Here is a 26,371-nt window from a genome sequence, read left to right as displayed (position 1 = left end):
TGGCCATGCAGTCGTGGGTGAATAGGGACTACAGGAGGGGACTGAGCACGCACCCCTGGGGAGCTCCAGTGTTGAGGATCAGCGTGGCAGATGTGTTGCTACCTACCCTCACCACCTGGGGGCGGCCTGTCAGGAAGTCCAGGATCCAGTTGCAGAGGGAGGTTTTTAGTCCCAGGTTCCTTAGCTTGATGATGAGCTTTGAGGGTACTATGGTGTTGAACGCTGAGCTGTAGTCAATGAACAGCATTCTCACATAGGTGTTCCTTTTGTCCAGGTGGGAAAGGACAGTCTGGAGTGCAATAGAGATTGCATTATCTGTGGATCTGTTTGGGCGGTATGCAAATTGGAGTGGGTCTAGGGTTTCTGGGATAATGGTGTTGATGTGAGCCATTACCAGCCTTTCAAAGCACTTCATGGCTACGGACGTGAGTGCTACGGGTCTGTAGTCATTTAGGCAGGTTGCCTTTATGTTCTTGGGCATGGTGGTCTGCTTGAAGCATGTTGGTATTACAGACTCAATTAGGGACATGTTGAAAATGTCAGTGAAGACACCTGCCAGTTGATCAGCACATGCCCGGAGCACATGTCCTGGTAATCTGTCTGTCCCCGCAGCCTTGTGTATGTTGACCATTTTAAAGGTCTTACTCACGTCTGCTACGGAGAGCGTGATCACAGTCATCCGGAACAGCTGATGCTCTCATGCTTGCCTCAGTGTTGCTTGCCTCGAAGCGAGCATAGAAGTGATTTAGCTCGTCTGGTAGGCTCGTGTCACTGGACAGCTCGCAGCTGTGCTTCCCTTTGTAGTCTGTAATAGTTTGCAAGCCCTGCCACATCCGACGAGCGTCGCAGCTGATGTAGTATGATTTAATCTTAGCCCTGTATTGACGCTTTGCCTGTTTGATGGTTCATCGCAGGGCATAGCGGTATTTTTTGTAAGCTTCCGGGTTAGTGTCCCGCACCTTGAATGCGGCAGCTCTACCCTTTAGCTCAGTGCGAATGTTGCCTGTAATCCATGGCTTCTGGTTGGGGTATGTACGTACAGTCACTGTGGGGACGACGTCCTCAATGCACTTATTGATAAGGCTGGTGACTGATGTGGTGTATTCCTCAATGTCATCGGAAGAATCCCGGAACATGTTCCAGTCTGTGATAGCAAAGCAGTCCTGTAGTTTAGCATCTGCTTCATCTGACCATTTTTTTATAGCCCGAGTCACTAGTGCTTCCAGCTTTAATTTGTGCTTGTAAGCAGGAATCAGGAGGATAGAGTTGTGGTCGGATTTACCAAATGGAGGGCGAGGGAGAGCTTTGTACGCGTCTCTGTGTGTGGAGTACAGGTGATCTAGAATCCCCCCCCCCTGTTTGCACATTGAACATGTTGATAGACATTTGGTAGAACTGATTTAAGTTTCCCTGCATTAAAGTCTCCGGCCACTAGGAGCGCCGCCTCTGGGTGAGGGGTTTCCTGTTTGCTTATTTCCTTATACAGCTGACTGAGTGCAGTCTTAGTGCCAGCATCTGTCTGTGGTGGTAAATAAACACGCAAAGTATTGCTGAGAACTCTCTAGCCAACTAGTGTGGCCTGCAGTTTATCACAATATACTCTACTTCAGGCAAGCAAAATCTAGACACTTCTTTAGATTTCGTGCACCAGCTGTTGTTTACAAATATGCACAGACCGCCCCCCTCGTGTGCTGTTCTATCCTGCCGTTGCAGCATGTATCCCGCTAGCTGAATATCCATGTCATTCCGTGAAGCATAGGATATTACAGTTTTTGATGTCCCGTTGGTAGGATATTCGTGATCGTACCTCATCTAGTTTATTGTCCAATGATTGCACGTTGGCGAGTAATATTGACGGTAACGGCAGCTTTCCTAGTTGCCTTCTGCGGGTCCGGACGAGGCATCCGGCTCTTCGTTCTCTGCGTCGCTTCCTTTTGCGAATAATTGGGACGTCTGCCCTGTGAAGTGTTGGTGAGAATATTGTGTGAGTCCTGCTTGTTGTTGTTGTTGAAGAAATCTTTGTCTAATCTGAGGTGAGTGATCGCTGTCCTGATATCCAGAAGCTCTTTTCTTCCGTACATAATGTTGCAGAAACATTATGTACAAAACAATTTACAAATATCGCAAAAAAACCACATAATAGCACAATTGGTAAGGAGACCGTAAAACGGCGGCCATCTCCTCTGGCGCCGATGAATCTGGGGTATCTCTAGCACTAGCATGTCCTGTGACTGTCATGCCCTGACCTTAGAGAGCCGTTTTATTTTCTCTATTTGGTTAGGTCAGGGTGTGATGTGGGGTGGGCATTCTAAAGTTTTGTTTTCTTTATTTATTATGTTTCTTTATTTCTATGTTTTGGCCGGGTATGGTTCTCAATCAGGGACAGCTGTCTATCGTTGTCACTGATTGGGAATCATACTTAGGTAGCCCTTTTTCCCTCCTTTCAGTGTGGGTAGTTAACTTTGTTAGTGGCACTATAGCCCTGTAAGCTTCATGGTTGTTTATCTTGTTTCTTGTTTTGTTCCAAAATAAAAGGAAAATGTACGCTAACCACGCTGCACTTTGGTCCACTTATTTCTTCCAGGAAGACGGCCGTGACAGTGACTGAGTCTGATACAGTGGGGCAAAAAAGTATTTAGTCAGCCACCAATTGTGCAATTTCTCCCAGTTAAAAAGATGAGAGAGGTCTGTAATTTTCATCATAGGTAAACTTCAACTATGACAGACAAAATGAGAAAAAAAATCCAATTTATTTGCAAATTATGGTATTTCATTCAAGAAAACACCAGTATAAACACAATACTATGGTGCTGGAAAAATACCGATACCACAAATAAATGGGCGTAACAACAAAACCCGGCAACAATAATACCAGCCATCAGATACAGCCTAACAATAAAACAAACATGGGGGAAACCAGAGGGTTAAATAATGAACATGTAATGGGGGAATTGAAACCAGGTGTGTAAAAAGCAAAGGCAAAACAAATGGAAAATGAAAAGTGGATCGGTGATGGCTAGAAGGCCGGTGACATCGACCGCCGAACGCCGCTCAAACAAGGTGAGGGACCGACTCCGGTGGAAGTCGTGACACACCAGTATCCCTACCTTTGTGCAGAAGCAGTACATAGGCAGTTTTTCTAATCTTAGGTATGACCCCAGAGGTCTACGTGAGGTTAAAAATATGAGTAAGAACACCAGAGATAAGTGGTGCAGCTCTAGCCAGAAACCCTGGGTCAAATTTGTCAGCCCCTGTTGCTTTCTTAGTGTTTATGGCTAGCAAGGCATCAATAACTTTCTTCTCTGTGAAGAGGCTTAGTGAGAAACCCTGACCATCAGCATTCTCATGCATAATCCCTTCACATGTATCTTTTCTTCCTTCATTCCTTCACCCACCACTGCGACTTGTATGCTCTAGTCGGCTGGCCCTCGCTACATATTCGTCGCCAGACCCACTGGCTCCAGGTCATCTACAAGTCTATGCTAGGTAAAGCTCCGCCTTATCTCAGCTCACTGGTCACGATGGCAACACCCATCCGTAGCACGCGCTCCAGCAGGTGTATCTCACTGATCATCCCTAAAGCCAACACCTCATTTGGCCGCCTTTCGTTCCAGTACTCTGCTGCCTGTGACTGGAACGAATTGCAAAAATCGCTGAAGTTGGAGACTTTTATCTCCCTCACCAACTTCAAACATCAGCTATCTGAGCAGCTAACCGATCGCTGCAGCTGTACATAGTCTATTGGTAAATAGCCCACCCTTTTCACCTACCTCATCCCCGTACTGTTTCTATTTATTTACTTTTCTGCTCTTCTGCACACCAATATCTCTACCTGTACATGACCATCTGATCTTTTATCACTCCAGTGTTAATCTGCAAAATTGTAATTATTTGCCTACCTCCTCATGCCTTTTGCACACATTGTATATAGACCCCCCCTTCGTTTTCTACTGTGTTATTGACTTGTTAATTGTTTACTCCATGTGTAACTCTTTGTTGTATGCTCACACTGCTATGCTTTATCTTGGCCAGGTCGCAGTTGCAAATGAGAACTTGTTCTCAACTAGCCTACCTGGTTAAATAAAGGTGAAATGAAAAAAAAATTTGTGGTCGACATTTTCTCAAAAAGATTGCCTGCTGCAATGAAGTGATTGTTAAAGGCATTAGCAATGGCATTCTTATCAGTAATGAGTCCAGTATCCAACCATATCTGATTTGGGTGTGGAGTGCATATTGTCCTTTAATGTTTTAACTACTTTCCAGAATTTTGCTGGATTCCTATAACAATCATTTAAGATAGTCACATAGTAATCCGATTTTGTTCTTCTAACAAGTCTGATGCACAGGTTTCTCACGTGCCTAAAAGTCAGCCAGTCAGAGCTAGAAGAAGGTCTCTAGCCTTAGCCCATGCTAAAGCTTTTTTTACAAATAGCTTCAGAAATGTCCGAATTAAACCATGGGTTTGATCTATTCTTTACTCTAACCTTAGTGTATGGAGTGTGTTTATCGGCAATGGAAATAAAAACACTCGTAAATGTTTCTGACGCCAACTCGGCTCCATGTATATTACAAATAGATTCAATATTACAATGGGAAAGATCCTGTAAGAAAGCTTGTTCTCTAAGGTTTGTGTCATTTATTTATGTGATAATACAAGGTTAGGCCCTATGAATTCTGACTTCTCTAACACATACAATGGGGCAGTGATCACTGACACCTAGTGGAAATACTCCCCTAGCTCTATATTTCTCAGGTGCATTTGTTAGTATAAACTCAGCAATAAGAAATGTCCCTTTTTCAGGACCCTGTCTTTCCAAGATAATTCGTAAAAATTCAAATAACTTCATTGTAAAGGGTTTAAACATTGTTTCCCATGCTTGTTCAATGAACCATAAAATTTTTATGAACATGCACCTGTGGAACGTGCGCTAAGACACTAACAGCTTACAGGCAATGTAAGGTCACAGTTATGAAAACTTAGGACACTAAATATGCCTTTCTACTGACTCTGAAAAACACCAAAAGAAAGATGCCCAGGGTTCCTGCTCATCTGCGTGAACGTGCCTTAGGCATGCTGCAAGGAGGCATGAGGACTGCACATTTGGCCAGGGCACTAAATTGCAATGTCCGTACTGTCCTACAGGGAGACAGGACGGACAGGATCGTCCTCGCAGTGGCAGACCATGTGCAACAACACCTGCACAGGATCGGTACATCCGAACATCACACCTGCAGGGCTGTTCGCACTACCCTCTGTAGTGCCTTGCTCGGAGGCCGAGCAGTTGACATACCAGTCAGGATGCTCACGATGGTGCAGCTGTAGAACCCTTTGAGGATCTGAGGACCCATGCCAAATCTTTTCAGTCTCTTGAGGGGGAATACGTTTTGTCGTGCCCTCTTCACTACTGTCTTGGTGTACTTGGACCATGTTAGTTTGTTGGTGATGTGAACACCAAGGAACTTGAAGCTCTCAACCAGCTTCACTCAGTCCTCTTTTTACTGTAGTCCACAATCACCTCCTTTGTCTTGATCACGTTGAGGGAGAGGTTGTTGTCCTGGCACAACACGGCCATGTCTGACCTCCTCCCTATAGGCTGTCTTCATGGTTAAAGACATGAGTGCTACGGGTTGGTAGTCATTTAGGCAGGTTACCTTGGTGTTCTTGGGCACAGGCACTATGGTGGTCTGCTTAAAACATGTTGGTATTACAGACTCGGACAGGGAGAGGTTGAAAATGTCAGTGAAGACACTTTCCAGTTGGTCAGCGCATGCTCAGAGTACACGTCCTTGTAATCCATCTGGCCCTGCGGCCTTGTGAATGGTGACCTGTGTAAAGGTCTTACTCACATCGGCTGCGGAGGGCGTGATCACACATGCATGTTTCAGTGCCATTTGCCTCGAAGTGAGCATAGAAGTAGTTTAGCTCATCTGGAAGGCTTGTGTCACTTGAACTCTGTGAAGCATTTATTTGGGCTGCAATCTGAGGTGCAGTTATTCTAATGAACATATCATCTGCAGCAGAGGTAACTCTGGGTCTTCCTTTCCTGTGGTGGTTCTCATGAGAGCCAGTTTCATTATAGCGCTTGATTCTTTTTGCGACTGTTCCTGATTGACTGACCTTCATGTCTTAAAGTAATGATGGACTGTCATTTCTCTTTGCTTATTTGAGCTGTTTTTGCCCTAATATGGACTTGGTCTTTTACCAAATAGGTCTATCTTCTGTATTCTCAACCGATTATGATTTTTCAATGCCAGTACCGATTATTGGAGGACCAAAAAAAGCCGATACTAATTAATCGTCCAATTTCTATATATACAGTTGAAGTTGGAAGTTTACATACACCATAGCTGTTACGATCAATTAGGAGTGGTGGTGGGTGGAATCATTCTCTATACCATTTGTATTTCATATACCTTTGACTATTCGATGTTCTTATAGGCACTATAGTATTGCCAGTCTAATCTCGGGAGTTGATCGGCATGAAGTCATTAACAGCGCTGTGCTTCAAGCATTGCTAAGAGCTGCTGGCAAACGCAGGAAAGTGCTGTTTGAATGAATGCTTACGAGCCTGCTGCTCTCTACCACCACTCAGTCAGACTGCTCTATCGATTATCAAATCATAGACTTAATTATAATATAATAAACACACAGAAATATGAGCCTTAGGTCATTAATATTGTCAAATCCGGAATCTATCATTTCCAAAACAAAACATTTATTCTTTCAGTGAAATACAGAACCATTCCATATTTTATCGAACGGGTGAAACCCTAAGTCTTAATATTGCTGTTACATTGCACAACCTTCAATATTGTGTCAGAATTATGTAAAATTCTGGCAATTTAGTTACGGTCTTTGTTAGGAAGAAATAGTCTTCTTTGTTAGGAAGAAATAGTCGAGCCAGGCAGCCCAAACTGCTGCATATACCCCGACTCTGCTTGCAGTGAACGCAAGAGAAGTGACACAAATTCCCAAGTTAATATTGCCTACTAAAAAAATAGTTTAACTAAATATGCAGGTTTAAAAATATATACTTGTGTATTGATTTTAAGAAAGGCATTGATGTTTATGGTTAGGTACATTGCTGCAACAATTGTGCTTTTTTCGCAAATGTGCTTTTGTTAAATCATCCCCCGTTTGGCGAGGTTGAAGTAGGCTGTGATTCGATTATAAATTAACAGGCACCGCATTGATTATATGCAATGCAGGACAAGCTAATTAAACTAGTAATATCATCAACCATGTGTAGTTAACTAGTGATTATGTTAAGATTGATTGATTTTTCTAAGATAAGTTTAATGCTAGCTAGCAATTTACCTTGGCTCCTTGCAGCCACCAGGTCATTTTGATGCTGCACTCGCGTAACAGGTTGTCAGCCTGCCATGCAGTCTCCTCGGCCATGCCGATTAATCGGTAAACCTCTAATAGCCACCCTACCATGTCACAACACAACTGATTGGCTCAAACGCATTAATATGGAAAGAAATTCCACAAATTAATTTCAACAATGCACGCCTGTTAATTGAAATGCATTTCATGAAGCTTGTTGAGAGAATGCCAAAAGTGTGCAAAGCTGTCATCAAGGCAAAGGGTGTCTAGTTTGATGAATCTCAAATATAAAATATATTTTGATTTGTTTTTCAGTTTTTTTACTTTAACCCCTTATTCTCCACAATTTTGTGGTATCCAATTGGTAGTTATAGTCTTGTCTCGTTGCTGCAACTCCCATACGGACTTGATGGAGGCAAAGGTCGAGAGCCATGCGTCCTCCAAAACACAACCCAACCAAGCCGCACTGCTTCTTGACACAATGCCCACTTAACCCGGAAGCCAGCCGCACCAATGTGTCAGAGGAAACACTGTGCACCTGGCAACCGTGCCAGCGTGCACTGCGCCCGGCCGTCACAGGAGTCAATAATGCACGATGGGACAAGGGCATCCCTGCCGGCCAAACCCTCCCCTAACCCGGACGACGCTGGGCCAGTGGTGCGCCGCCCCATGGGTCTCCTGGTCGCGGCCGGCTGCGACAGAGCCTGGACTTAAAACAAGAATCTCTAGTGGCACTCGGGAGGCCTATATTTAGATTTGTTTAACAATGTTTTGGTTACTACGTGATTCCATATGTGTTATTTCATGGTTTTGATGTCTTCACTATTATTCTACAATGTAGAAAATAGTAAAAAATCTATAAAAACCCTAGAATAAGTAGTTGTGTCCAAACTTTTGACTGCTACTGTATATATTGAACTACTGTATACTGTATATACTGAACTAAAATATAAATGCAACATTCAACAATTTCTAAGATTTTACTGAGTTCAAGGTCATATGAGGAAATACATTAATTAGGCCCTAATCTATGGATTTCACAAGTCTGGGAATACAGATACCTAAAAAAAGATATGGGCTTCACAATGGGCCTCAGGATCTCAATGCTGGATTTTCGTGCATTGAAATTGCTATCAATAAAATGCAATTGTGTTCGTTCTCCGTAGCTTATGCCTGCCCATACCATAACCCCACCGCCACCATGGGGCACTCTGTTCACAACGTTGACATCAGCAAACTGTTCACCCACACAAATTCTCTAAAACGACGTTGGAGGCGACTTATGGTAGAGAAATCATCATTAAATGATTTGGCAATAGCTCTGGTGGATATTACTGCAGTCAGCATGCCAATTACACACTCCCTCAAAACTTGAGACATCTGTGGCGTTGTGTGACAAAACTGCACATGTAATGATCATGCTGTTTAATCAGCTTCTTGACACTGCAACAAAATTTCCCCATGGGGACAATAAAGTCCGTAAGTAAGTGATATGCCACACCTGTCAGGTAGATGGATTATCTTGGCAAAGACGAAATGCTCACTAACAGGAATGTAAACAAATTTGTGCACAAAATTTGAGAGAAATACTATTTTTGTGCATATGGAACATTTCTGGGATCTTTTATATCAGCTCCTGATACATGGGACCAACACTTTACATGTTGCATTTATATTTTTGTTCAGTGTATATTATTTGAAATATATGGATATATTTTCCTTGATTATTTTTCCCTAACCCTACCACCCCTTCCATAATTTGAGTAAACTAATGGACAACAACATCAACACCATACCCAAACCGGACATGTGTATGCGCCATCGTGCGCAAATTGATTTTGTCCCCCCACACCAAACGTGATCACGACACGCAGGTTGAAATATCAAAACAAACTGAACCAATTATACTAATTTGGGGACAGGTTGAAAAGCATTAAACATTTGTGGCAATTTAGCTAGCTAGCTTGCTGTTGCTAGCTAATTTGTCCTGTTTAGCTAGCTTGCTGTTGCTACCTCATTTGTCCTGGGATATAAACGTTGAGTTGTTATTTTACCTGAAATGCACAAGGTCCTCTACTCCGACAATTAATCCACACATAAAACGGTTAACCAAATCGTTTCTAGTCATCTCTCCTCCTTCCAGGCTTTTTCTTCTTTGGACTTTATATGGTGATTGGCATGTAACTTTCATAGGTGTATTACCTCGATCGACCGACCTCAGTTCATCTTTCAATCAACCACGTGGGTATATTCAATGAGGAGAAGGCACATGGGTATCTGCTTCTATAAACCAATTAGGAGATGGGAGAGGCAGGCCATGCACCGCGTTCAGCGTCACAAATAGAACTGACTTCTATTTTAGCGCCGTCGGCATCGTAGATGCTCGTTGGCGCGCGCGAGCAGTGTAGATGCAATGATTGAGTAACATGAATGTGTAAATTTATTTTGCAACGCCCGCGCACACACGCACGCGACGTGACCGGTGTGGTCAACATGTTCTTTTTCCAGGTCATACATACTATATATATTTTACGGAGAGTATATTTTACAATACTTATCTTTTGTTTGTTTTTAGTCCCATCCTTCAGCTACCCTCCACCCCTCCCATCTATCTCTGAAGACCATCCAGTTCTATTTGCCATATATTTTTCAACTGTGCTGTGATGTTTCACAAAAGTTCTGAACCTATCAGTGGTGATCAGAGCCGTTTAAGATGAGGGAGGATTATTTTTATATACCAATCATGAGGTTGCTACAACTAGCCTATGAATGAAAGTTTACAACGTAGGTGCATACAGGTCGAGAGACAAATTTGAGGTGACAGACAGTGACACTTGGACAAACAGTGACATTCAATACTGCCTTCCTCACTCTTGCCTGCATCTAGCTGATAATAATTAGTCCAACAGTTGCAAACGAGAGTTTCTATTGGACTAATTCAGGTATGTTTATCATCATTTTGTACCATTTGCTTCCGTTTCAGAAACGTTTTTCAATAGAATTGGTGGAATGAATATACCCCTGATCACGCATAAACACGGTTCACTTTCATAGCAGCCACATTGTATTCCTTCTCGCATCTATGCGCTCCCCTCCTCACACCTTTCCAAGCCAAACCGCTACACACAGCCTATATTGTTGTCACCATATTAGCTAAAGTAACGTCATAGTCAGCATAGCTAATAGAACTAACACATTAGTAAACCCCCTACAATCATGCAGTAACGTTACAGTGTACAGTCAGTAAGCAGTTACACCGGTGGGCCCCTGTGGCAATAAATTACTAAAACCAAAAGCTTACCTTGACTTGGAAGAGTTCCAGTGTTGTGTTGGAAAGTCATAGCCAGCTTGCTACTGTAACATAGCAACCCTCTGTTTGAGCAGGGTGTTTCAGTAAGCTAAACTAGCTAGCTGCATTTGATAGCTAATTAAGTGAAAGTGAAAAAAATGTCAATCTCTCTCTATTTCTCTCTTGCTTCTCCTTCATTTTGTTTTGGAAGAAATACATTTGTTCAAAACTGTTCAGCTATTGTATTTCTCTCTGTTTTAGTCAACTACTCATCACATTTTATACACAGCAGTTCTAGCTAGCTGTAGTTTATGCTTTCAGTACTAGATAAATTATCTGATTCTTTGATTGGGAAGACAGTTAGTTCATGCTGCAAGAGCTCTGATAGGTTGGAGGACGTTGCCATAATTACTGTGTAAGTCTATGGAAGGGGGTGAGAACCATGAACCTCCTAGGTTTTGTATTGAAGTCAATGTACCCAGAGGAGGACGGAAGCTAGCTGTCCTCTGGCTACACCATGGTGCTACCCTATTGAGTGCTGTTGAGGATACTGTAGACCTTCTTTTCAAAATAGTGTGTTTCAATCAGTTATTTGGGAATGTGATTATATTTACTGTAGTTTTTTCCAAAAATGTGAACTTTTTAAATATTTTGAATTACATTTTTTTTAAATGAAATTCACAGAGGAGGATAGTCCCCTTCTTCCTCAAAGAAGCCTCCACTGGAACCTATATACATTTTTACAGACACAGTATATTTTACATTAGTTAAATCGTTTTTTGGTTATTTTTAGTCCCACCCTTCAGGTCCCCTCAACCCCTCCCATCTATCTCTGAACACCATCCAGTTTTGATTTGCCATATATTTTTCAACTGTGCTGTGATGTTTCACAAAAGTTCTGAACCTTTCTATTCTCATAGTTTCTAAGTTCTAAATTAAAGATTATTATTATATTATTGATCGATTGACTATGACTTTTCAGATCACCCACCAGTGCTATTTTCAGAGTTAACTCCAGGTAAATGTTGCAATTTTTCAGCCATTCTTGAACCTGCGACAAATGTATAATCATTTTAATTTAAAACACTGTACGTTTTGAATCTGGCGTCGTTTTGTGTATCAGTTCATAAACCGTGTGCCATTGTAATGGACTGAGTGACTTGCTGGGAAGTCAGGCGCAGGAGAGCAGAGTTGGGTGATAACAGGAGAACTTTAATATACACCCTGGCCCAAAGGCACAGGCGAGGCAGCACAAAGCACAACCACGGTAACATGAACCGGATTAAACAAACAAACCTAGGTTTGAAACTAACCTAGCGCAAGACAGCCTGTAGCGTAACACCCTACACAAAGAACAATTCCACACACAGACATGGGGGAAACAGAGGGTAATATACATTTAGTCTGATGAGGGAATGTGAACCAGGTGTGCGGGAAAACAAGACAAAACAAATGGAAAATGAAAGGTGGATCGGCGATGGCTAGAAGACCGGTGACGTCGACCGCCGAATGCCGCCCGAACAAGGAGAGAGAGCGATTTTGGCGGAAGTCGTGACAGCCATGGAATCAGTACATCGAACATTTCTTCCCAAGTATTTTTGCAATCTGTATGGCATAGTTGTCCATTTGTTGGTCCTTAAATGACGTTGGTATACATTTTTATTCATCACAATTTTCTTTCCTTACTTTCTCCCCCTTCCACTTGCCTCAGTTTTGGATAGAGCAGACATTTCCATATAATTGTGCTGCATGTGTGACAACTCCACCAGTCCTATTTATGATATCATTTACAGTTTTCAAGTTTTTATTAGATTTTTTTAAATTACAGGTTTTATCAAATAGTATATTTGAGTTTATCCATAATATTTGTTGTAATATTTGTTCTGTCTTTTCTGATTAAACTGAAATTGAAACCAACATTCGATGGCTTGTTATAGAAGTAGCGACATCTTGGAGATTATTTTATTTTATTGTAAAATAACTGAAACTTTATTCAGATTCTGTTGTAATCTGAATAAAAGGATAAAGGCCATTCTTGAACACGGGGTGAGCCATTCTTACTAATCTGCTAGAGAACCAGTTCGGATTTAAGTATAGCTTTTGTATGACTGAAGCCTTTAGTGAGAGGTCTAATGCTTTAATATTTAATAATTTCTGCCATAGGAACTTCTTTAACTGAGTGTTCACAAGGGATTCAATGACTTTGGCCAGGATAGGGAGCATAGAAATAGGGCGATAGGTATTTACATCTGAAGGGTCTCCACCCTTCAGTAGGGGGCGGACATTATGCTAATTTCCAAATTTAGCGTATAAAATTGGACAAGAGGCTTAGGAATAATATTTGAGCCACCAGCTCAGCAATAATACCAGCTGCTGTCTTTAAAAGGTAAGAATCCAAGATGTCTGCGCCTGCAGACGAGGGCCTGTATCAGAGCTTACTGAAACAGAGCTTACATTAGAGGCCTGTGCCTCACCATTATAAAAAACTGAACCAGCAGATATGAAGTGCATGTTAAAGACCCCCACAATATCAGCTTTTGGGGCAGCAGGTAGTCTAGTGGTTAGAGCGTTGGGCCAGAAACTGCTGATCCAGGTTGCTGGATCGAATCCCTGATGGTCAGGAAGGCCAGAGGATACATTAGAACCCGACACTGATTGGATTAGTTTGTAGAGTTGTTAAGGTTCTCTGGCCTTGTCTAGTTTTGACAGTTCATGCAGTTTTAGTATTCTGATCACAGAATTCCTGTCACGCCCTGACCTTAGATATCTCTGTTTTCTCTATATTTTGGTTAGGTCAGGGTGTGACTAGGGTGGGTACCCTCATTTTTGTATTGTCTAGGTTCTTTCATATGTATAGGGTTTTGCAGGTCTAGGGGATTTTGTATGTCTATGTTGGCCTGATATGGTTCCCAATCAGAGACAGCTGTTTATCATTGTCTCTGATTGGGGATTGTATTTAGGCAGCCCTGTTTCTCACTTACTGGTGTGGGATCTTGACTACGTGTAGTTGCATGTCAGTGTAACAGTATAACTTTAGTCTGAACCAGGGACCCTCTGCACACATCAACAACAGTCACCCATCGTTACCCATCACTCCACAAAAGCCGTGGCCCTTGCAGAGCAAGGGGAACCACTAATTCAAGGTCTCAAAGCGAGTGTTGTCATCGATTGAAACGCTATTAGCGCGCACCACCGCTAACTAGCTAGCCATTTCACATCGGTTACATCAGCACTATTTTGTATAGCGTCACGGTTCGGTTGTTTTGTTTAGTGAGTTTCAGTTTATATATGTGGAACTCTACACATGCTGCGCCTTGGTCTCATTCATATGACAAACGTGACAGTCCCATGGTGGAATTCCAAACACGTCATGCATTTTCACCTACATGTAAATGTGTCTATCATGTCCACAATGTGTCCGGATTCCCTTTTCCCATGCTATATTCAAATGCCAGTATACATTCTACAAATGTTAAAATATGCAAAATATGATAACACAACAACAACTGATGGCAGTAGCTCAAAAATGCTGTCTGTCTAGACAGTAAACTAGCAAGCAATGATAGAGATTGCAAACGGGTAAGCATAACAAACAAACAAATATGTTTCTAAAGATTAGAGCGCTGCCCACTCTATGCCCTTTCGGTAGCCTGATTGCATCCAGACAGGAGAAATTCACACAGGATGCTTCCCTGACCACCTCTGGAAGTGGTCATTCAGATCTGAACAAAATCACACCACAAAGCGACTGTTGTGCGTCTAGACCTGATAGCAGAAGTCACATGTAAGTGTTCAGCAGACTAATACTGTTTTATTATGGCGCTCAATTACAACGGATGACCATAACTTCAATTGCTGTTGTTTTTTTTTCTTCTCAGTAACGGCTAGTAAAACGAATGTACACCTGACGAGAGAATTGGGGTCCAAAAACGTTCCAATTAAAAAAGCTAATTTTTTTTTTACTCAAGAGTCCACTTGAAATAGTTGGAGGATTTTCGCTAGGTCAGTTTGTGTTATCGGACTTGATTTCATGGCTGTGGAAATCTTTTCACTTTAATTCCTTGTTATCGCATTGTAGGCCTGGGTTGTGTCCCAAATGGCACCATATAGCCATATAGCTAGTGCATTCCTTTTGACCAGAGCCCTATAGGTCCTGGTCAAACGTAGTGCACGGTATAGGGGATAGGGTGCCATTTGTGATAGAACTTGTCTTTGTTTGAAAGTGTAGGTCAATAAGGATGGGCACATTCAGAATTTCACGATCTGTGTAGTGGAACAAATTGAAAGCAAAGCCTGTATCAATCACTACGAAGGGAGGGTTAATTGTTCGCTGCTTCAAGGCGCCGAACAGATACAACCAGTAATGAAATACTTATGGCTCTGACATGGCAACACTTGAGGATGAAATGATAGAAAACAAAGTGAAAATGTTTGCTGATTAGAAAACTGATCTGCTGCAGTGCAGAGAAGAACACTAGCTAAATGTTTATCGTCTTGTCACTCTGATGCCCGTGGTAAAAAAGAGAGACCTTTATCATTGTAACATTCTTAAATTGGTGGGTACTTGGGTATTATCATCAGGGCTTTAGGATCATTGTGTCCCTTTTTAATCTTATAGTGATAGTTTGGAGATCGTCTTATCAAACAACCAATCGACAAACTGTATAAGATGGAAACACAACGTAACAATAGATGCCTCCTCTCAGGTTACAACTCCTGCTCTATGTGGAAGAAGAAACCACCTTATACCAACATTATAACCCATGAGTTTAGTAGATGAATTAAAGCAAAAATTTGTTATTTTTGGGGGGGAAAGCTTATATTGGCTGGTCATGTGAATTATCTTGGGCTTAACTCTTTATTTGTTAAAGAATAAATGCTGAAATTAAATTGCAAAGTTTTCACAATGAAGTGTAATCACATGCACACACATGCACGCGAACACACGCACTCTCACGCACACTCACACACATACTCTCACGTATATATGCCTATATGTAGTAGTTAGTTAATTGAAGTCTAAAGCCCATGACAGCTATCACAACACAGTGGGTAATTCTGAAAATTAATGAGAATGATAATACTTAAAAGGCTGTTCCAGAGTTTGCCCAAACTCATTAACTAAATATCTCATTTAAATACATCCTAAAGACTTTCAAATAGAAAAAAATGCATTATTGCCCTATAAGCATTAACCCGATCTGAAAATGCTGAGGTGTAGAATTTTATGGAAGAGTGGAAGTCTGTCAGGCAATATTCAATCCTGGAATCCCTTTCTAAATAGTGGTTCTCTGCCATAATACCTACAGATAGATATACATTGTGGAATGGGGAAAACAATCCATTACCATTTTCTCATGAGAAGGAGCACCACAGACCATGAACAGATTTAGGGAATTTAGAAATCTGTTATTTGAGAACTTCAATTAGCAATCCTTAATGTGGCAATCCAGGATTCGAAAAATTCTACAATCTTGGATCTCTCATTTAAAGCGTAAGCGTAAGCAGAGTTTGACTATCCATTTCATTCAGACTGTCTTAGTGCTATTCAGTTACATCATAGTGCTATGTCACAGTTGATATGGTATTGCTTACTACGTAGAGGACAGTGCTGTGGTGGTGCGTGGCACTGAGACTCATACAGTCATACACAGCCATCCTGTTATGCAGATGACGTTTTGCAGTGCCGTCTTAGTCGTTATCTTGTGAAGCATTTCACAGCCTCATAGAGACACAGATAACACATTCATCTACTGCTCCTTATCACCATCTTGTGACTTTGTCAATTAGATTTGAACATATCATAGCTTACCCCCTCCTTCCTACCCTGCTTTACAAACCAGCTGCAATTACTGTGTTTACCCTGGATTGATGCAGCTCAATAGGAGTGTATTGGAAGTGTCGAATTTTAATTTGTGTATCGCTGATGTGGCCTACTATGAAAGGGATTGAAACATGACATCATGTGTTGTTGTTAGGGAACTTTATTAACCATCACAGCACTTTACATGAAGTTTATATCTATGTAGTAACACTGTAATTACACTCTTAACATGATGTTACATACTATTAACTAGTAACTACATAGTAGCAGAGTTGGGGTCAATTCAGGGATGCAATGAAATTCCAATTCTCTTCAACACTTTTTAATGAGGAACATTTGGAATTGGAATTGGAATTTGGTTTACTTTCTGAATGGATTGGAATTTAAATGAAATTGACCCCAACGCTGCATAGTAGTGGCGTTTTGTAATTACACAAGAAAATAATATATGATCATTATCAATATTGTGTTGCAGATACTGACCTACTGTAGTACAAATGATTTGTCCTTCATATTTTGTGTAGTTACATATAGTGATTTGTTGTGATTCCCTCTCAGTGTGATGAGTTTCGACTCCCTATAGCCTTTTTTCACAGTCCATTGACCGTTTCGGCCTCGAGCTCGCCTCTGTCTTTAGAACAACACATTTTAAATGCCCCTGCTCTCTCCAGACTACATTCATAAGGTAATGACCTGGAAAGACATGTTGATCATGAAGAGGAGAATATACTTTAAAAAGGCATTGAGGCATTCAGTTACTGTTCGATTGAATGTTAGAAGGGGCAAAACGAGTGACCTAAGCAACTTTTAAGATGGTATGATTGTTGGTGCCAGGCCTGCCGGTTCCAGTATCTCAGAAATGGCCTCCTAAGATTTTAACACACAACAGTGTCTAGGGTTTACAGAGAATGGTGTGGCAAAAAAAATCATCCAGTCAGCTGCAGTCCTGTGAAGGAAAACAGCTTGATGATGAGCGGTTGAAGGTGAATGGCAATAATTGTGCAAGCTACTGGAACAGGTGGGCCACAAACAGACAAATAATGGCGCAGTACAACAGTGGTATGCAGAACGGCATCTCGGAACGCACAACTCGACGAATTCCAGTTACTGTTGCGTCATGCAGAGTCCATGGCTCCATCCTGCCTGGTGCCAATGGTACAGGCTGGTGTAATGGTGTGGGGAATGTTTTCCTGGCACATGTTAGTTCTCTTGATAACAATTGAGCAACGTTTCCTGCCCCAAAGAATTCAGGCTGTTCTGGGGGTAAAGGGGGATCCGACCCGGTACTAGATGGGTGTACCTAATAAACTCTCTATTGTGCGTGGGAATACTTTGGAACAGATTTCCAAAAAATGTTATCACTTGGAGGTGATTTGCTGGTGTTGTTACAGTCTTTAATGTCCAACAAAATATTATAAATAAATAAACATTTTGGGGAGGGTTCAGAAAACTTGGGGTGGCCAAATAAAAGTCCCACGGGCCGCCAGTTGGGGAACCCTGCTCTATACCTTTTACATTGGATCAGGCCCAGAATGATAACTGGCACCTATTCAACAACACTTGAAAGGTTTGGGTCAGAATTAAATCTCCATTTACAGGTCGTTAGTGCAGATTTAGGAAATCTATGTGGAACTGAAGGATGGCCGACCATTTAAAACAGGTAGAAGTGTCATAAAGGAAGAGGTCAGTCAGAAAGGACTGTCTTGAACTTCAGTTCATGCCAGCCTGGAATCAAAAGACAAAGCACACCTTTAGTTACTGTACGTCAGGTAGCAACTGATATCAGGGGTTTGTTTAGGAACAATTGGATGGGTTTACATGTTACATTGACTAGTATATTAAAGGAAATATCATCCAAAAACCACTCATTCCTTTAATTTACAGTGTTAAATCACACTAATATGTGAGAACAATATTTTTTGTGAACAAATTTTTAATTTTCACGTTATAATAAGGTTGGTAGCAACATGGAAAATTGTTGTGGAAATCTGTTGCAACTCAAGTCAACTATAAAATCCACAATGCAATGGTCTCTCTATGGGCTGGCTAGCAAACGTAGCTACACACAATAATACCAAAGACAATATTAGCATGTAAAGTAGCTAGTTCTGGGAGATTCTGGGACAAGGATCGGTCTCCTTCAAGGAGTGAATGGGAGTCTATTGGGCGCTAGCTCAAAACCCAACATTGTGTAGCTATTTTGTCAACATGAAGTACAACATTCCAAATATTTTCAGAGATAATATATCGATCTGTAATATCGTATTGCTTTGGAATCGTAGTTTTGAGGAATCGTAGTTTTGAGGAAAACGGGCACGTTTCTTGACAAATACAGACTTTGAGAAGGGATTGCGTGACGATTATCTTAGCAACTACATGGTGCAGCATGACAACGTGAACGCGATTGGTTGACCGTTTGCTGGGTGGGGCGTTATGCTTTCCTTCGTTCATTGGATCCCTATCTCCTTTCTTGAACATCACTGGCAATGCACCATACAATGCACCCTGGTCCAAAGAGGCAGACAAATAGGGAAAATGTGCTAGACCCTCTGTTAAATTACACATTTCTCGAGGTAGGAATATCGCATGACATATGATTAATGGCTCATTCAAGAGAAGACATTCTCCCATGTTATAAAATCGGCCAGTATAGAAATCTGACATGTATGATAGACGTTTTCACCATCTAAGAGTTGTATTCCTATTAACTTCCAGTGTAGTGAGAGCATTGCTTTATCACAGTGCTACGTCATACCGGACGGATTTCTGCCTGCTTGAACTCCAATAACTCAGATGCACTTGAAAACATGAAATAACCCAGGAAATCGGTAGAACATCACTCGGAGATGCACAAAAACAATATACCATTCAAAATGGGTGGACCTTTCCTTTAACTGCAAGACATCAACATTCCTTATCACCCATATCTACAGTATGTACTGTACATTTAAAAAGGCCCAACTAGTCAGGGAATATGCCCAGCAGTTGTTGAGCTGAGGTTCTCTTTTTGCGCCTCCTCACAGAGGAAGGGTTAACCCAGTGGGGGTGGGAGCGGGAGCTATGTGTCAATATTTGGACAGTTACTGTGTAGCACAGCAGATGAGCAGAGCATCTGCTTTGTGAGACAGGAGGGAGGGATAGAGGGCTGACTGGGCTGGCATAGCACGCAGGCAGGCAGGCAGTACAATCCACCAGCACCAGCCCTCTCCACACAGTCAGGATTCAGGAAGTGTTACTACGCCACTGCACTGGCACACACTACCCCAATATTCATCATACATATTGCATCAGTATCATAACCCCAACGATGCCCCATGCATTATGCTAAATGGAGAGAGAGGAAGAGAGAGAGAGACAGAGAGAGAGACAGAGAGAGAGAGAGAGAGAGAGAGAGAGAGACAGACAGACAGAGACAGAGAGAGAGAGAGACAGAGAGAGAGAGAGAGAGAGCGAGAGAGCGAGAGAGAGAGAGAGAGAGAGAGAGAGAGAGAGAGAGAGACAGACAGACAGAGACAGAGAGAGAGAGAGACAGAGAGAGAGAGAGAGAGAGCGAGAGAGAGAGAGAGAGAGAGTTTATTTTTCAATGAACTGCATCATTAGATATAACAAGAATAATCTTAAAAATCTCACTTCAGCTATATATAATCTGACATCACTTCAAAGCCTGTTTACCATATCAAGGCAATGCTGCCAGAAGATATTTCTCCTTGCTTGTTTACTGTAAAACTGGGCAAAATTGTTGGGAATTGAAACAGAACATTTTTGTTAAGTTGTGACGCTCATTAAAGTGGAAACTCTCTCCCCCCTCTGGCCCTCGTTCTCTCTCTTTGCTGGTAATGATCTGTAAAGACCATTTTCTAAACATTTTGTATTCCTGCCGTCTAGTCTCTAAGGCTAACTACGCCTTTGATTTAACCTGCTCATCTGCTACATGAGATGTTGTTCTCCCCTCTCTCTCTCTCTCTCTCTCTCTCTCTCTCTCTCTCTGTCTCTCTCTCTCTCTGTCTCTCTGTCTCTCTCTCTCTCTCTGTCTCTCTCTCTCTGTCTCTCTCTCTCTGTCTCAATATTCAACAAACTCAGAAGAAACACCTTCTGCTACAGTAAACCGGTACAGTAGTTGTATTATCATAGTGTTGTATTTAATTGCGGGAGTATTACAGCCTACCTTAACCATACTCTACATCTCCAGCTGCAACACAACTACTGCTGTGTTGAAAGTAAAGTTGAAAGTTATGTATAGTACAGTATATCATTGGTGTTTATGCCAGGGTGAATTAAGGGTTTTGGGCATGGCAGTACATGACATCGATATTTAGTCTGGATTCCAGGCTATGGCAGTCATGTACCAAGCCAAGGGCCTATGTCTGGGCCTTCTCTGTGCGATGCCTGCATACAGTATGTCAGAGGAGTCTTGTAGTAATGGCTGAAATGGAATGGTATCAAATCATTTATTTCGTTCCAGCCATCACTATGACCCTGTCCTCCAATTGAAAGTGCCACCGGCCACCACTGCACCACTTCCATCCCTGTAGGTTCCCCTTGCCTGCTTCCTTCTGTCTGCTGCCTGTGTCCAGGACTCTGGACAAACACCACACGCCACCTATGATGATGAATGGAGCACCTTGTCAGTCAAAATGAGAATTCTAAGCTGTGTGATAGCTTTATATTAATGGCTGAGCCTCCTCTTCTCCTCTACTACGACTCCTCTCCTCCACCATCATTCTGGGTCCCAGGCAGCCAGGGGTGTGGTGTCTCTTTCCCCAGGCGCATGCCTCTTTTCCATCCCTCTATCTTCTGTCCCTTTGTGCCCTCCCTCTATTTCTCCTCCCTTGCTCTCACTATCCTTCTATCCCCCCAGGTCCCATTGTGTTGCTGATATTGGGACTCCTCCTTCTCCATGTGTGCATTCCATCAGTCTTGTGTGTGTCTGTCTCAGTGTAGGCCTGTCTCTGTCCCTCCGTTGTCTCCACAGCTCTGTCTCAATGCTCTGTGTTGTTCCGTAAGAAGGGGAGAGAGAGAGAACCCTGCTCCCGACAGACAGACAGCACAGCCTGAGCTTCACTCCTCCTCACTCTCCAATGGTGATCTGATCTGCTCTGGCGCATTCATTCACCACACATCAACTCACTCCAATGTTCACAGTCAGGCAGCAGGCAAATCAATGGCCCGAGAGAGAAAAGAGATTCACTTTACGTCATTTGAATGTTTACACCCTCATTTTAAACCTTGTGCAGAGCAGACCTATTGAAATAGAATCCATCTTGTCTCATAACAGAACGGCAATTACAAGGGTCATAATATGAAATAGACAAGGACCTACAGACACATGAAGGGATGAATGGAATGTGAGTTGAGGGTTTGTGATCCAGCCACAGCAAGTGGAGTGAGAGAGGGGATGACTTGAATGTTGAGAGAACAGGGAGGGGGAGGGGGGGGTAGAAAGAGAGAGAGAATGAGTGCCATGGAGAGAGGGAGAGTGCCTTAGAGAGAAAGGGAATAGTATCTTGCTGGTCTTTAAAGCCGCGAGGGGGTAGAGAGAACCGGAGAAAGAGAGAGAATACCATGAAGAGGGAGAAATACTGAGCAAGAGTGTCTTGCTGGTCATAACGGTGCAGTCGGTAGGAAGTGGCTGTGTCCTTGTGGACAGGGAATGTGAACAGATTACATGTCTGTTCCCACAGCTCAGGGAAATGGTTAGTTTCACTATGGGCTGCTGTAGTGTGTATGGGATATTATGGTGACAGTGGAAGGAGATCCAAATTGTATAACAGTTTGTTCCACTGCTTCTCTATGGCAGGTGGGGAACTGGGAAATATGAACTTATCTACCATCTTCAGAAAAAGACAGTCCACCATCCATGCCTTCCAACTATTTCTTCAGAGTTCAACCAAAATGCATTTAATAAATCTGTATGTCTTTTTTTAAGATAGACTGATGAAGGACCCAGACGCCTATTTCAGTTGGTGTGGAACAGCAACAGTCAAGAGGACCAGGTGCAAAAATGGGTGGTAGACTAACAGTTCAGGCAATGGAGAGAAGACTAAATCCAGAATTCTATTTACAGAATATACAGATGATGCAAAATCATTTTGGGCATTTTGTGTGTGTGTGTGTGTGTGTGTGTGTGTTTGTTTGTTTGTGTAGAAACTGGAGATAACAAGGAAACCTCTGCAGACATGAATTTGTACTGTATGGGTGTGTAGGCAAATCATATATGAATGAAGTAGTGGTGTTAATGAGGACTGCAGGATGCATAAGACATTGCCATGAATGAACTAATATAAGCATAGAGATTACAGAGTGCCTTGCCCTCTTTAAGAGAGAGAACCCCCCCATATTTGATCAGTTTTGCTTGTCAATTATTTAAATCCCTAGGTAACTCAAATCAATATCCCACCTTTCATGGTGTGATTTTATAGGATGTTTCTGTCTGCTCTGGGATGAGACAGCATTAAGTCGAGGCTCTGTTTGACTAAAAGAGAATAGTATATTGTTAGCCAGGCTGACATCCTTGAACATTACTCTCTAGAGCTCCATCATATGGTGTCTGTGCTGAGAGGGCGGGATGGGACTTTCCAGACCAGCAGTGGTCAGGGATGTTTTTACCCAGTACTCCCTCCTCCTTTCTTCTAGTCTCCTTTTCTCTCCTCTCCTCTCCTCTCCTCTCCTCTCCTCTCCTCTCCTCTCCTCTCCTCTCCTCTCCTCTCCTCTCCTCTCCTCTCCTCTCCTCTCCTCTCCTCTCCTCTCCTCTCCTCTCCTCTCCTCTCCTCTCCTCTCCTCTCCTCTCCTCTCCTCTCCTCTCCTCTCTTCTCTTCTCTTCTCTTCTCTTCTCTTCTCTTCTCCTCTCCTCAGCCTTCCTCTCTCCTCTCCTCTCCTCTCCTCTCCTCTCCTCTCCTCTCCTCTCCTCTCCTCTCCTCTCCTCTCCTCTCCTCTCCTCTCCTCTCCTCTCCTCTCCTCTCCTCTCCTCTCCTCTCCTCTCCTCTCCTCTCCTCTCCTCTCCTCTCCTCTCCTCTCCTCTCTTCTCTTCTCCTCTCCTCAGCCTTCCTCTCGCCTTTCCTCTCCTCTCATCAGCCTTTCTCTCCTCTCCTCTCCTCTCCTCTCCTCTCCTCTCCTCTCCTCTCCTCTCCTCTCCTCTCCTCTCCTCTCCTCTCCTCTCCTCTCCTCTCCTCTCCTCTCCTCTCCTCTCCTCTCATCAGCTTTTCTCTCCTCTCCTGCTTGGCCCAGGGCTGGAGGGAGGCTGCAGGGAGAGAGTATTCATTCATCATGTCTCAGAGGATCCGTCTGTGCCCAGTGACTCCTGCCATCCCCTGTCTTTATTAACTGTCTTCTCATATCTCTCTTGTCTCTCCTCGCTACTGTCACAGAACCCTCTGTCTGGACTGTTGTCGTTCTGCTCATACTGTAGGCTCAATATGATCTGACCTCCTAGTCTCTCTCTCTCCGTCTGTCTGAATGAAAATAGCCCATTGCACACTTAGTCACTTTCATTTTGTATCTGGATTTGTAGCGAGCACACAAACCATTCAAAAATATAGGTAGGCACACAAAGAAATGTATGAGCACAATGAAAAATATTTCAGGTAAAAAAGCTAGTATCTTTAATTTTTCTAGGTACACTGGCGCTCCTAAATAAAAATTCCAGGTTTCACAGCAAAATATTTAGGCACATATGCGAGTAAAATGGTCGCACTGTAGAGCCCTGCATTGGGAATAGTTCTAATTAAATGTATGACAACTAACACTGTCATACATTTTAACAATGAGAGGTGTGTGTCTTGTCTGGTGTAAAACAAAAAGGCCTTGTGTGTAAGGGCCTCAATCTTCAATCATATTGACATTTCTATATTGACTAGACATGTCTATTTCTGTGCTATGGCCATAAACATGTCAAATGTGGTAATGTAGCAGTGGCCTGTGGGCTTGTGTTATGTGGTGCTATAGTGTTCAGTTTAGATGTCATTACAGAACCATCCCTCAGCCTCCAATTTTTCTCTCTGCTGCTGTGGCTTTAATATGGCACAAATATACATCCACTGACACTGGAATATTATAGTATATTTTGGGGTATTTCATGAAGTTCCACAGACTACCTGCCCATAAGGTAGGTTATGTGTGTGTGTCTTTGCTTGTGTGTGCATCAGTATACTTGTGGGCATATTTAAGTCAGTGTGTGGCACGGTGGCTAGCAGAGCCTGTTGTCCATTCCATTGCTGCCTGGCCGGCTGATGCCTGTCATGGGGCTGGTGGGCGATGGATGTGCTCCTGGATCTATCAGCCTGGGGTTTATGTATATAGGTCATAGACAATGGACTGGAGAGGGGGACCAGTTCACATACTGATAAAGTGCAGAAGAAAATTAAATGTTGCTCTATTGTGGTATCATACAAATGACAAATGACATGGGGTAATCGTCTTAAGCTGAAAGTGATAGTGCCGCCAGGCCCTGTCGCAGCGACCACATTGATTCTCCCAGGCAGGCAGGCAGCTCTCTCTGGGTACAGCATCAACATGGCTGTGCCATACCTTATGACCTATAATGAAGACTATGTAATAGACGTTGATATTGCAGCCAGGAAGAAAAGCCTGAGCACTTTTTAAAGATAAAGCGACAAAACCTTTAGGAGGAAAAAGGTCCTATTTATCTACATTTAAATAACTGTTTTGCAGACTACAGTGCCTTTTTTCCTGGAATGTTTGCTCTTCTCTTGTTGCATTACTTTATAAAGAAAACTTTATTTTTATTTTTTATTGAAATGTGTTAATGGTTGGAAGATGAATATTGGTTTTTGTGGCTTGAGGGCCAACAGTCTGACCGCTCACTACAGTGGGTTAATAAAATGCAATTTTTTTTTTATTATTTTGTTAATTAAACTTGTCTATCATTCCCAACCTGCAACGCAGGAGAGTTGTCCAGTTTAGCAGGTACTGTAGCTAGGGGGAGTCTGTCTCTTGATATGTTTCTTGCCAGAACATCTGTAGTAGTGTGAGCCAAGGTTTATCAATTTGAGCTGGATGGCCAAGTGCACAACTAAATGCATGTGAAAGTTAACAAATCCCTGAGGTGAATAGAGTCTGCTTTCTGGTGTCTGTGTGGAGCTACTGAGGTGCAACATGGTGGATTGAACCTAATGCCTCGGGCTACAGCAATCAAACCCACTGTTCTACAGCATCCCGTTGGGATGGGGATGCCTGGGGAGGGTTTGAGATGGCTGAGGAGGGCTGGGGAGGGCTGGGGATGGTTGAGGAGGGAAAGGAAAGGAATGACTCATTGTTTCGTTTATGTAAGCGTTTGTATTGATTTTGTCATAAGATTCAGACATTCCAATGGTTACCTATTTTTACATATAATAGTTGTGGAATTGTATTACTGAACAGCACTAATGCATTGAGACTCCTTGTGATATTTTCCATTTTATATGAGGCTTGGTATTTCCGTCTGGTCAGAAGGACTGATGGGAGAGGCTCTGGGTACGAGGGCTTGTTGCCACAAATCATTACTCTGTCACCAGGAGTCATGACTTACTACAGTGCCTTCAGAAAGTATTCATACCTCTTGACTTATTCCACATTTTGTTATCTAACAGCCTGAATAAAACATGTAAAACATATTTTCCTCACCCATCGCACACAAAAAAACACAATGACAGAGTAAACATGTTTTTTTGTTTGTTGTTAATTTAATACATAAATATCTCATTTACATAAGTATTCACACCCTTGAGTCAATATGTCCTAGAAGCACCTTTGGCTGCAATTACATCTTTCAGTCGTCTTTACACAGATTTTCAATGGGATTCAAGTCTGAGCTTAGCTTTGGCTTGTATGCTTGGGGTCATTGTCCTGTTGGAACATAAATCTTCGCCCCAGTCTAAGGTCGTTTGCACTCTGAAGCAGGTTCTCATTAAAGATGAACCTGTATTATTGTTTT

Source organism: Oncorhynchus kisutch, linkage group LG14 (genome assembly GCF_002021735.2).
Source record: "Oncorhynchus kisutch isolate 150728-3 linkage group LG14, Okis_V2, whole genome shotgun sequence".
NCBI lineage: Eukaryota > Metazoa > Chordata > Actinopteri > Salmoniformes > Salmonidae > Oncorhynchus > Oncorhynchus kisutch.
Note: the sequence above shows the minus strand (reverse complement) of the source record.